The sequence below is a fragment of the Ranitomeya variabilis genome, chromosome 3 (genome assembly GCF_051348905.1).
Source record: "Ranitomeya variabilis isolate aRanVar5 chromosome 3, aRanVar5.hap1, whole genome shotgun sequence".
Classification (NCBI taxonomy): domain Eukaryota; kingdom Metazoa; phylum Chordata; class Amphibia; order Anura; family Dendrobatidae; genus Ranitomeya; species Ranitomeya variabilis.
In genome coordinates this window covers 732,084,474-732,098,398 of record NC_135234.1, presented here as the reverse complement: position 1 = coordinate 732,098,398, position 13,925 = coordinate 732,084,474, and positions in this window count along the sequence as shown.

The window sequence follows — 13,925 nt, the reverse complement described above, 5'->3', positions numbered from 1 at the left end:
CTGCCCAAGGCAAGACCAGTATGGCCCAACTGTGGCACAGTTTTCTGTGCCCCCCACAAAAGTCTACACCATCACAGACGGCTCCAGTCAGCAGGAGGCAACGGTTCCGTCAGATGGTGACAGACTACATGTCTTGCCCTCTTGCTGTACTCCCAGACGGCTCTTCCCCTTTCAAGTTTTGGGTCTCAAAGCTGGATACATGGCCAGAGCTAAGCCAGTATGCATTGGAGGTGCTGTCTTGCCCTGCGGCCAGTGTATTATCGGAACGTGTCTTTAGTGCTGCAGGTGGTGTACTAACTGACCGTCGCATGCGACTATCCTCCGATAACGTTGACCGGCTTACTTTCCTGAAAATGAACAAGGCCTGGATCTCGCAGGAATTTGCCACTCCTCCTCCTGATTAAATAATTAGGTCACTGTATACGTTATCCAGGTCTCCTGTTGTGTTCATCTTTCTACCACCTGAATTTAAATTCCTGGGCTCCAACACCGCCAGTTGAGGCTCAGAAGTGCCGTCTGCACAGTCAAAACATACGACCCAGTGTTATTGGGTTTCAGTAACGTCAGCTGATCCCCAGCTGTGTAGCCGGCAATGTGTCATGCGACCGCCACGCTGACACAACAACTGAAATGTAAGGGAATCTGTCCCCCCCCCCCAAGGCGTTTGTTACTGAAAGAGCCTCCTTGTGCAGCAGTAATGCTGCACAAGGAAAAGGTAGCTATTTTTGTTTAGCACCTTGCACACGCAGAACTTAACACTTATAAAATGTGTCCACTGATACCGTACCACCGTCCCGGAGGTGGGACTTTCCTTCGTAATGTGATGCAGCACAGCCGTCATTCCTACCCCCCCGGTGCCGCGCACCGGCTCCTCAGCGTTGTTTGATTCCGTCCCGGAGCCTGCGCTGTTATGTTATCCCGTGGCCAGGCACACTTAGCGCTGCCCGTCTTCTGGCATCATTTGGTGTCAGGATGGCTGCGCCTGTGCGGCCGCGCTGGCAGAGAGCCCGCCTCGCAGTGTCTTCTGATTTAATCCCACTGGGGGCCTGGGATCCATGGACATGCGCAGTGCATATCTGAACCTCCACCTCTCACTCATCTCCCTATGGCTTCTTCAGACTGTTCGGTGTCAGCTGGTCCCTAATAGCATGCCACGGCCGTGACACCGCACAGTCTTAAGAAGCCGTAGGGAGGGGAGTGAGAGGCGAGGATATGCACTGCGCATGTCCATGGATCCCAGGCCCCCAGTGGGATTAAATCAGAAGACACTGCGAGGCGGGCTCTCGGCCAGCGCGGCCGCACAGGCGCAGCCATCCTGACACCAAATGATGCCAGAAGACGGGCAGCGCTAAGTGTGCCTGGCCACGGGATAACATGACAGCGCAGGCTCCGGGACGGAATCAAACAACGCTGAGGAGCCGGTGCGCGGCGCCGGGGGGGTAGGAATGACGGCTGTGCTGCGTCACATTACGAAGGAAAGTCCCACCTCCAGGACGGTTTTACGGTTGCAGGGGACACATTTTATAAGTGTTTAGTTCTGTGTTTGCAAGGAGCATGATGAAAAGAGCCACCTTTTCCTTTTGCATCTTTTGTGCTGCACAAGCTGGCTCTTTCAGCTACAAACACCTTGGGGGGGGGGGTTAAAGGTTCCCTTTCGACTTTCTCAGGCTTCGGCCTACATTGTGTTCCTCTGCTTTTCCACCTGTCCCTGGGCTCCAACACCGCCAGTTGCCGTCCAGAAGTGCTGTACGCACAGTCAACAGTCGCTCCTCTGTTATTGGGGTTCAGTAACGTCAGCTGTTCCCCTGCTGTGTGTGTGGCAATCCCTCCTACCTCCTCCTACCTCCTCCAACTTCCTCCTCCTCCACCTGTCCCTGGGCTCCAACACCGCCAGTTGCCGTCCAGAAGTGCTGTCCGCACAGTCCCGACAGTCCCTCCTCTGTTATTGGGGTTCAGTAACGTCAGCTGTTCCCCTGCTGTGTGTGTGGCAATCCCTCCTACCTCCTCCAACCTCCTCCAACCTCCTCCTCCTCCACCTGTCCCTGGGCTCCAACACCGCCAGTTGCCGTCCAGAAGTGCTGTCCGCACAGTCCCGACAGTCCCTCCTCTGTTATTGGGGTTCAGTAACGTCAGCTGTTCCCCTGCTGTGTGTGTGGCAATCCCTCCTACCTCCTCCAACCTCCTCCAACCGCCTCCTCCTCCACCTGTCCCTGGGCTCCAACACTGCCAGTTGCCGTCCAGAAGTGCTGTCCGCACAGTCCCGACAGTCCCTCCTCTGTTATTGGGGTTCAGTAACGTCAGCTGTTCCCCTGCTGTGTGTGTGGCAATCCCTCCTACCTCCTCCAACCTCCTCCAACCTCCTCCTCCTCCACCTGTCCCTGGGCTCCAACACCGCCAGTTGCCGTCCAGAAGTGCTGTCCGCACAGTCCCGACAGTCCCTCCTCTGTTATTGGGGTTCAGTAACGTCAGCTGTTCCCCTGCTGTGTGTGTGGCAATCCCTCCTACCTCCTCCAACCTCCTCCAACCTCCTCCTCCTCCACCTGTCCCTGGGCTCCAACACCGCCAGTTGCCGTCCAGAAGTGCTGTCCGCACAGTCCCGACAGTCCCTCCTCTGTTATTGGGGTTCAGTAACATCAGCTGTTCCCCTGCTGTGTGTGTGGCAATCCCTCCTACCTCCTCCAACCTCCTCCAACCTCCTCCTCCTCCACCTGTCCCTGGGCTCCAACACCGCCAGTTGCCGTCCAGAAGTGCTGTCCGCACAGTCCCGACAGTCCCTCCTCTGTTATTGGGGTTCAGTAACGTCAGCTGTTCCCCTGCTGTGTGTGTGGCAATCCCTCCTACCTCCTCCAACCTCCTCCAACCTCCTCCTCCTCCACCTGTCCCTGGGCTCCAACACCGCCAGTTGCCGTCCAGAAGTGCTGTACGCACAGTCCCGACAGTCCCTCCTCTGTTATTGGGGTTCAGTAACGTCAGCTGTTCCCCTGCTGTGTGTGTGGCAATCCCTCCTACCTCCTCCAACCTCCTCCAACCTCCTCCTCCTCCACCTGTCCCTGGGCTCCAACACCGCCAGTTGCCGTCCAGAAGTGCTGTCCGCACAGTCCCGACAGTCCCTCCTCTGTTATTGGGGTTCAGTAACGTCAGCTGTTCCCCTGCTGTGTGTGTGGCAATCCCTCCTACCTCCTCCAACCTCCTCCAACCTCCTCCTCCTCCACCTGTCCCTGGGCTCCAACACCGCCAGTTGCCGTCCAGAAGTGCTGTCCGCACAGTCCCGACAGTCCCTCCTCTGTTATTGGGGTTCAGTAACGTCAGCTGTTCCCCTGCTGTGTGTGTGGCAATCCCTCCTACCTCCTCCAACCTCCTCCAACCTCCTCCTCCTCCACCTGTCCCTGGGCTCCAACACCGCCAGTTGCCGTCCAGAAGTGCTGTACGCACAGTCCCGACAGTCCCTCCTCTGTTATTGGGGTTCAGTAACGTCAGCTGTTCCCCTGCTGTGTGTGTGGCAATCCCTCCTACCTCCTCCAACCTCCTCCAACCTCCTCCTCCTCCACCTGTCCCTGGGCTCCAACACCGCCAGTTGCCGTCCAGAAGTGCTGTCCGCACAGTCCCGACAGTCCCTCCTCTGTTATTGGGGTTCAGTAACGTCAGCTGTTCCCCTGCTGTGTGTGTGGCAATCCCTCCTACCTCCTCCAACCTCCTCCAACCTCCTCCTCCTCCACCTGTCCCTGGGCTCCAACACCGCCAGTTGCCGTCCAGAAGTGCTGTACGCACAGTCCCGACAGTCCCTCCTCTGTTATTGGGGTTCAGTAACGTCAGCTGTTCCCCTGCTGTGTGTGTGGCAATCCCTCCTACCTCCTCCAACCTCCTCCAACCTCCTCCTCCTCCACCTGTCCCTGGGCTCCAACACCGCCAGTTGCCGTCCAGAAGTGCTGTACGCACAGTCCCGACAGTCCATCCTCTGTTATTGGGGTTCAGTAACGTCAGCTGTTCCCCTGCTGTGTGTGTGGCAATCCCTCCTACCTCCTCCAACCTCCTCCACCTGTCCCTGGGCTCCAACACCGCCAGTTGCCGTCCAGAAGCGCTGTACGCACAGTCCCGACAGTCCATCCTCTGTTATTGGGGTTCAGTAACGTCAGCTGTTCCCCTGCTGTGTGTGTGGCAATCCCTCCTACCTCCTCCAACCTCCTCCAACCTCCTCCTCCTCCACCTGTCCCTGGGCTCCAACACCGCCAGTTGCCGTCCAGAAGTGCTGTACGCACAGTCCCGACAGTCCATCCTCTGTTATTGGGGTTCAGTAACGTCAGCTGTTCCCCTGCTGTGTGTGTGGCAATCCCTCCTACCTCCTCCAACCTCCTCCAACCTCCTCCTCCTCCACCTGTCCCTGGGCTCCAACACCGCCAGTTGCCGTCCAGAAGTGCTGTCCGCACAGTCCCGACAGTCCCTCCTCTGTTATTGGGGTTCAGTAACGTCAGCTGTTCCCCTGCTGTGTGTGTGGCAATCCCTCCTACCTCCTCCAACCTCCTCCAACCTCCTCCTCCTCCACCTGTCCCTGGGCTCCAACACCGCCAGTTGCCGTCCAGAAGTGCTGTCCGCACAGTCCCGACAGTCCCTCCTCTGTTATTGGGGTTCAGTAACGTCAGCTGTTCCCCTGCTGTGTGTGTGGCAATCCCTCCTACCTCCTCCAACCTCCTCCAACCTCCTCCTCCTCCACCTGTCCCTGGGCTCCAACACCACCAGTTGCCGTCCAGAAGTGCTGTCCGCACAGTCCCGACAGTCCCTCCTCTGTTATTGGGGTTCAGTAACGTCAGCTGTTCCCCTGCTGTGTGTGTGGCAATCCCTCCTACCTCCTCCAACCTCCTCCAACCTCCTCCTCCTCCACCTGTCCCTGGGCTCCAACACCGCCAGTTGCCGTCCAGAAGTGCTGTACGCACAGTCCCGACAGTCCCTCCTCTGTTATTGGGGTTCAGTAACGTCAGCTGTTCCCCTGCTGTGCAGCCGGCAGCGTGTACTGCGACCGCCACGCAGGCACAACAAGTTAAATTTAAGGGAACCTGCCCCCCCCCCCCCAGGCGTTTGTTACTGAAGGAGCCACCTTGTGCAGCAGTAATGATGCAAAGGGAAAAAGTGCCTCTTTTCGTGGTGCTCCTTGCACATGCTGATCCTAACACTTATGAAAAGTGCCCCCTCCTACCGTGATACCGTACGGTTGGTGGAACTTTCCTTTGTGATGTGACGCAGCACAGCCGTCATTCTTACCCCCTTGGCGCCGTGCGCCGCCTCCTCAGCGTTGTTTGAATCAGTCCCGGAGCCTGCGCTGTTAGGTTAGGCCTTGGCCATGCACACATTTTGCGCTGCCCGTCTTCTGACATCATTTGGTGTCAGGCTGGCTGCGCCTGTGCGGCCGCGCTGGCCGAGATCCCGCCTCGTACTGTCTTCTGATTTCATCCCACTGGGGGCCTGAGATCCATGGACATGCACAGTGCATATCTGAACCTCCACCTCTCACTCATCTCCCTATGGCTTCTTCAGACTGTTCGGTGTCAGCTGGTCCCTAATAGCATGCCACGGCCGTGACACCGCACAGTCTGAAGAAGCCGTAGGGAGGGGAGTGAGAGGCGAGGATATGCACTGCGCATGGCCACGTATCTCAGGCCCCCAGTGGGATGAAATCAGAAGACAGTACGAGGCGGGATCTCGGCCAGCGCGGCCGCACAGGCGCAGCCAGCCTGACACCAAATGATGTCAGAAGACGGGCAGCGCAAAATGTGTGCATGGCCAAGGGCTAACCTAACAGCGCAGGCTCTGGGACTGATTCAAACAACGCTGAGGAGGCGGCGCACGGCGCCAAGGGGGTAAGAATGACGGCTGTGCTGCGTCACATCACAAAGGAAAGTTCCACCTACCGAACGGTATCACGGTAGGAGGGGACACTTTTCATAAGTGTTAGGTTCAGCATGTGCAAGGACCATAATTAAAAGAGCTAAGTTTACCTTTTCCAGCATTAGTGCTGTACACGATGGCTCTTTCAGCTACAAACGCCTGGGGGGGGTTAAAGTTTCCCTTTCAACTTGCTCCAGTGCAGGCTTCGGCCTACACTCTGCTCCCTCTCCTCCTCCTGCTGACCCTGGGCTCCAACACCGCCAGTTAGGGCCCGGTACTGCTAGCTGCACAGAGAAAAACACCAGCCAATGTGTCAGTGGGGTTCAGCACCGCCAGCTGTTCCCCTGCTGTGTAGCCGGCATCGTGTCCTGCAAAAGCCACGCAGACACAAGAACTGAAATTGAAGGAAACCTGTCCCCCCTCCCCCAGGTGTTTCTACGTTTTACAGCCACCTTGTACGACAGTAATGCTGCATGTGTGCAAGGTGGCTCAGAAACTTAGTCTCCTTGCCCATGGGGAACTGAACACGTCTAAAATGAGTCCTCTGCGACCATTAAAACGTCCCTCAGGTGTGATTTTCCTTTGTATTGACACGCAACAAGCTCCTTGGTAGCGCTGCCCGTCTTCTGGCATCATTGTTTGGCTGCCTGCGCCTCTGCGGCCGCCTTGCCCCACACAACGCACCTCGGTGTCTTATTTATTTGTACTGCGAGGGTGTGATTGATGGGCATGAACGGTGCATTTCTTCGCCTGTCCCTCATCTCCTTCCGCCTTCTTCGGACTGTGCGGCTTCATGGCCGTGGCATGCGATAAGGGATCAGCTGACGCCGCATAGTCTGAAGCGGGTGTAAGAAACCAAGCGAGAGGCGAACATATGTACTGCACCAGGCCCTGAATCCCAGCCCCGCAGTGTTTTAACAATGTTAAGACACTGCGGGGCTGGGATTCATGGTCATCGCAAACCGCACCGGCCGACATTACATGATGTCAGAGGATGGGCAGCACTAACAGCGCTAGGCCAGGGGATAACACGACAGCGCAGACTCCTGTGCAACAAATAACGATGCTCAGGAGGCCGCGCCAAGCACCAAGGTGGCATTTTTGCCAGCTGTACTGCGTCTCTTTACGAAGGGAACTCGCGCCTCCAACACAGTTTGACTGTATAAAGGGCTAAATGTTATACGTGTTCCTTTCAGCGTGTGCAAGGAGCGAAATTAAAAGAGCAACCTTTGACTTGTGCAGCACTACTGCTGCATAAGCTGTGGCTCTTCTACTTTGTAACCCCTGAGGGGGGGTTAAAGGTTACCTTTGAAATTGGTTCAATTAGGCTTCGGCCTACACTCTGCTCCCCCTGCAGAGCCCTGGGCTCCAACACCGCCAGTTGGGGCCCGGTACTGCTAGCTGCACAGAGAAAAACACCAGCCAATGTGTCAGTGGGGTTCAGCACCGCCAGCTGTTCCCCTGCTGTGCAGCCGGCAACGTGTCCTGCAACTGCCACGCAGGCACAACAGACCCAAAAGCTGCCGCCAGTGCAGGCTTCAGCCTACACTCTGCTCCATCTCCTCCTCCTGCTGACCCCGGGCTCCAACACCGCCAGTTGGGGCCCGGTACTGCTAGCTGCACAGAGAAAAACACCAGCCAATGTGTCAGTGGGGTTCAGCACCGCCAGCTGTTCCCCTGCTGTGCAGCCGGCATCGTGTCCTGCAAAAGCCACGCAGACACAAGAACTGAAATTGAAGGGAACCTGTCCCCCCTCCCCCAGGCGTTTGTACGTTTTAAAGGCCACCTTGTACAGCGGTAATGCTGCATGTGTGCAAGGTGGCTCATAAACGTATTCTCCTCGCACATGTGGAACTGAAAACACGTCTAAAATGTGTCCTCTGTGTGACCATTTAACCGTCCCGGTGGTGTGACTTTCCTTTGTAATGACACGCTGCAACCCCCTTGGTAGCGCTGCCCGTCTTCTGGCATCATTGTTTGGCTGCCTGCGCCTCTGCGGCCGCCCTGACCCACACAACGCCCCTCGGTGTCTGATTTCTTGGGACTGCGAGGGTGTGATTGATGGGCAGGAGCGGTGCATATCTTCGCCTGTCCCTCATCTCCTTCCGCCTTCTGCGGACTGTGCGGCTTCATGGCCGTGGCATGCGATAAGGGATCAGATGACGCCGCACAGTCTGAAGCGGGTGTAAGGACCCGAGTGTGAGAGGCGAACATATGTGCTGCGCCAGGCCCTGAATCCCAGCCCCGCAGTGTTTTAACAATGTTAAGACACTGCGGGGCTGGGATTCTTGGTCATCGCGAACCACACCGGCCGACATTAAATCATGCCAGAACATGGGCAGCGCTAACAGCGCTAGGCCAGGGGATAACACGACAGCGCAGACTCCTGTACAGCAAATAACAACGCTCAGGAGGCTGCACCCAGCACCAAGGTGGGATTCTTGACATCTGTGCTGCGTCTCATTACAAAGGGAACTCGCGCCTCCAACACAGTTTGACTGTTTAAAGGGCTAAATGTTATACGTGTTTCATTCAGCGTGTGCAAGGAGCGAAATTAAAAGAGCAACCTTTGACTTGTGCAGCACTACTGCTGCATAAGCTATGGCTCTTCTACTTTGTAACCCCTGAGGGGGGGGTTAAAGGTTACCTTTGAAATTGGTTCAATTAGGCTTCGGCCTACACTCTGCTCCCCCTGCAGAGCCCTGGGCTCCAACACCGCCAGTTGGGGCCCAGTACTGCTAGCTGCACAGAGAAAAACACCAGCCAATGTGTCAGTGGGGTTCAGCACCGCCAGCTGTTCCCCTGCTGTGCAGCCGGCAACGTGTCCTGCAACTGCCACGCAGGCACAACAGACCCAAAAGCTGCCGCCAGTGCAGGCTTCGGCCTACACTCTGCTCCCTCTCCTCCTCCTGCTGACCCCGGGCTCCAACACCGCCAGTTGGGGCCCGGTACTGCTAGCTGCACAGAGAAAAACACCAGCCAATGTGTCAGTGGGGTTCAGCACCGCCAGCTGTTCCCCTGCTGTGCAGCCGGCATCGTGTCCTGCAAAAGCCACGCAGACACAAGAACTGAAATTGAAGGGAACCTGTCCCCCCTCCCCCAGGCGTTTGTACGTTTTAAAGGCCACCTTGTACAGCGGTAATGCTGCATGTGTGCAAGGTGGCTCATAAACGTATTCTCCTCGCACATGTGGAACTGAAAACACGTCTAAAATGTGTCCTCTGTGTGACCATTTAACCGTCCCGGTGGTGTGACTTTCCTTTGTAATGACACGCTGCAACCCCCTTGGTAGCGCTGCCCGTCTTCTGGCATCATGGTTTGGCTGCCTGCGCCTCTGCGGCCGCCCTGACCCACACAACGCCCCTCGTTGTCTTAGTTATTGGGACTGCGAGGGTGTGATTGATGGGCATGATCAGTGCATCAGTTCGCCTGTCCCTCATCTCCTTCCGCCTTCTGCGGACTGTGCGGCTTCATGGCCGTGGCATGCGATAAGGGATCAGATGACGCCGCACAGTCTGAAGCGGGTGTAAGGACCCGAGTGTGAGAGGCGAACATATGTGCTGCGCCAGGCCCTGAATCCCAGCCCCGCAGTGTTTTAACAATGTTAAGACACTGCGGGGCTGGGATTCTTGGTCATCGCGAACCACACCGGCCGACATTAAATCATGCCAGAACATGGGCAGCGCTAACAGCGCTAGGCCAGGGGATAACACGACAGCGCAGACTCCTGTACAGCAAATAACAACGCTCAGGAGGCTGCACCCAGCACCAAGGTGGGATTCTTGACATCTGTGTTGCGTCTCATTACAAAGGGAACTCGCGCCTCCAACACAGTTTGACTGTATAAAGGGCTAAATGTTATACGTGTTCCTTTCAGCGTGTGCAAGGAGCGAAATTAAAAGAGCAACCTTTGACTTGTGCAGCACTACTGCTGCATAAGCTGTGGCTCTTCTACTTTGTAACCCCTGAGGGGGGGTTAAAGGTTACCTTTGAAATTGGTTCAATTAGGCTTCGGCCTACACTCTGCTCCCCCTGCAGAGCCCTGGGCTCCAACACCGCCAGTTGGGGCCCGGTACTGCTAGCTGCACAGAGAAAAACACCAGCCAATGTGTCAGTGGGGTTCAGCACCGCCAGCTGTTCCCCTGCTGTGCAGCCGGCAACGTGTCCTGCAACTGCCACGCAGGCACAACAGACCCAAAAGCTGCCGCCAGTGCAGGCTTCGGCCTACACTCTGCTCCATCTCCTCCTCCTGCTGACCCCGGGCTCCAACACCGCCAGTTGGGGCCCGGTACTGCTAGCTGCACAGAGAAAAACACCAGCCAATGTGTCAGTGGGGTTCAGCACCGCCAGCTGTTCCCCTGCTGTGCAGCCGGCATCGTGTCCTGCAAAAGCCACGCAGACACTTGCTCTTGTACCTTCTGCTCCCCATCCTGGTTCCAGTACCGTCAGCTGGTTCCGGGCAGAGCCTTTGGCTTAGGTGCCTCCCTCTGGGTATCCGAGTTCCACCAACGTCAGGTGGTCCTTGGTAGTGCTTTCAGGCACGGGTACCTCCTGCTTAGTAACCGGGTTCCAGTAACGTCAGCTGGTCCTCGGTAGTTCCATTGGCTCTTGGACCTTCGGCTACCCATCCGGGTTCCAGCACCGTCAGCTGGTTCTCGGCAGTGTCTTTTGCTCTTGTACCTTCTGCTCCCCATCCTGGTTCCAGTACCGTCAGCTGGTTCCGGGCAGAGCCTTTGGCTTAGGTGCCTCCCTCTGGGTATCCGAGTTCCACCAACGTCAGGTGGTCCTTGGTAGTGCTTTCAGGCACGGGTACCTCCTGCTTAGTAACCGGGTTCCAGTAACGTCAGCTGGTCCTCGGTAGTTCCATTGGCTCTTGGACCTTCGGGTAGCCATCCGAGTTCCAGTTCCATCAGCTGGTTCTCGGCATTTTCTCAGCCTTCTTGTACCTTCTGCTACATTTCCAAGTTCAAGAGACTAAACACGATGACCCGGAAGAACATCCCTAAGATGACGACGACACCAGAGACGACAACCACCGTGATGACGACGACCCTGGAGACGATGACCCTGAAGACCACCGTGATGACGACGACCCCGGAGACGACGACCCTGAAGACCACCCCGATGACGACGACCCCGGAGACGACAACCCTGGAGACGACGACGACCTGGAAGACCGAGAAGCAGAAGAACAAGAGGCTGCAGAACAAAGAGCAGAAGAACATTAAGCATAACACTAAATATCAGAGCAAAAAATATTATCTAAATTATAAGCAGAAGAAGACTAAGCAGTGTATGGGGGTGAGTCCGTTCCTCCTCGTGGTGCCCCTGGATAAAGCCTGATGCTGCAGGCCAAACTGAACGCGGACAAATGTAACTCTTTTGTGACAGGCAGAACGGAAGGTGTAATCTTCAAACTTTTATAGATAACAACTACGGGAATGCCTGTCACAAATAAGAATATGATGAAGAAGTAGAATATGATGAAGATAATAGTAAAATAAAAAGAATATGAACAATGTAACCCAAAAAATAATAGGTAGAAGATGAAGAAGAAGATGAATAAGGTGAAGAAGTTGATGTCAAAGAAGCTGATGATGAGGATAATGAAGAAGAAAGCGTGGGAGAAGTAAAAAAGAAGGTGAAGGGCGTTGAAGTAGTGAAACATCAATATGTGACATAAAAAAAAAAAAAAATAACATAGTCAAATTCTTTCTAACGCCGAACGTCATAAAAAAAAAAAAAAATCCTGCTATTCTATTACATTGGGCTAAACCTCTGTGCCTTTAATGTCTCCGCCACGTCCCCCAATACATCTTACATTATTCTTAGTTGTTTTCCTTCATGTAGAATGAACCTACAAGTGTATAAAGGGTTTATTTTAATTCCGATATTTTCGTCCCATTGACTTGCATTGGGATCGGGTATCGGTATCGGATTGGATCCGATATTTTGACGGTATCGGCCGATACTTTCCGATACCGATACTTTCCGATATCGGAAAGTATCGCTCAACACTATTAAAGATGACACATTTCCTTTGTAAAAAAAATAAATATTGTCATTTTTTACATTTTAAAAATTACAAAAAGTAAAATGAGCCCATGCAAAAGTTTGAGCACCCTGCATGGTTAGTATCTAGTAGCACCCCCTTTCGCAAGTATTACAGCTTGTAAATACTTTTTGTAGTCAGAGAAGAGTCTTTCAATTTTTGTTTGAGGGATTTTCATCCATTCTTCCTTGGAAAATTCTTCCAGTTCTGTCAGATTCCTGGGTCATCATCCATGCACTGCTATTTTGAGGTTTGGCCACAGATTTTCAATGAAGTTCAGATCAGGGGACTGTGAGGGCCATTGTAAAACCTTCAGTTGCGCCTTTTGATGTAGTCTATTGTGGATTTTGATGTGTGTTTAGGATCATTATCTATTTGTAGAAGCATCCTCTTTTCAACTTCAGCTTTTTTACATATTGGTGTTATGTTTGCATCAAGAATTTGTTTCCCGGGCCACGGGCTGCAACACAACCATGCTTAGTGGCTGGGGAGATGTTCTTTTCCTGAAATTATGTGCCTTTTTTCTCCACACATATCTTTGATCATTGTGGCCAAACAGTTCTAATTTAACCTTATTGGTCCACAGGACTTGTTTCCAAAATGTTTCAGGCTTGTTTAGATGTTCTTTTGCATACTTTTGATGCTGAATTTTATGGTGAGGATGCAGGCGAGGTCTTCATCTGATGACTCTTCCATGAAGGCCATATTTCTGCAGGTGTCTCTGAACAGTATAGCAATGTAGAGTTTGCTACATCTTTCTGAAGATTTTTTTCAGGCAAACGGGGGTTCTGATTTGCCCCTCTAGCAATCCTACAAGCAATTGTCAATGACATTTTGTTTGGTCTTCCAGACCTCTTCTTGACCTCCACTGTTCCTGTTAACTGCCATTTCTTAATTACATTTCGAACTGAGGAAAGGGCAACTTGAAAACGCTTTTCTATCATTTTATAGCCTTTTCCTGCTTTGTGAGCCTCCACCATTTCGATTTAGATGCTTAGAAAAACTCATGGCTGCTGTTTTTTGGCACAAGGAGACTGGGTTTTTATAAAGCTGAGAAATCTGCATAACCTAGCCTTCCTAACGATGATAGTGAACAAGCCATAACCCTAAAAGGCTAATTAATGTCTGAAAGTTATCTGACCACACAAATCTCCAACAGTGCCCAAACTTTTGCATCGGTCCATTTTCCTTTTTGTTATTTTTAAAATTTTAAAAATTACTATATATATGCATATGAGCTGAAGGCTGCTATAAAAGCAACCTGGGCTTCTATAACACCTCGGCAGTGCCACAGGCTGATCACCTCCATGCCACGCTGCATTGATGCAGTAACTGATGCAAAAGGAGCCCCGACCAAGTATTAATAATAATAATAATAATAATAATCTTTATTTTTATATAGCGCTAACATATTCCGCAGCGCTTTACAGTTTTGCACACATTATCATCACTGTCCCCGTTGGGGCTCACAATCACCGTGCTGCCCTAAGTATTGAGTGCATTTACTGAACATACATTTCAGTAGGCCAACATTTCAGATTTTTAAATCATTTTTCAACCAGGTGTTATAATGGAGCGCCTGCTAGGACCGTGTGATGTTCGGAACTGGGTCGGTTGTTATAGGGGAAGTGTCATAGTGGCAGCGACCCAGTCCATGGCCCTGGCCGTACAATAAAAAGGGAATAATGAAAATGGGAATAAAGTCTAATGCGGTAATGTTCGTGATGCTACCTGTGGTACTCGGCTAGGGATGGCCGACACTGTTTAAAGAGGTCCTCTAGGGATGATGGTATTACAGCAGAGGTGGTATAGCTCCCCACAGGTAGAGCTTAGTCCCCAGGGCTCCCGGTGCAATTGGTAAAGATGATAGATGGTGAAGTGCAGGAAAGAATTGGAGGACACAAGGTTGCAGTCTCTTTACCTTTTACGGATGAAGTTCAGGTACAGGTTACAGGTGGTCTTTGGAATCCGGGCAGCCTGGAAGCGATTCAAAATC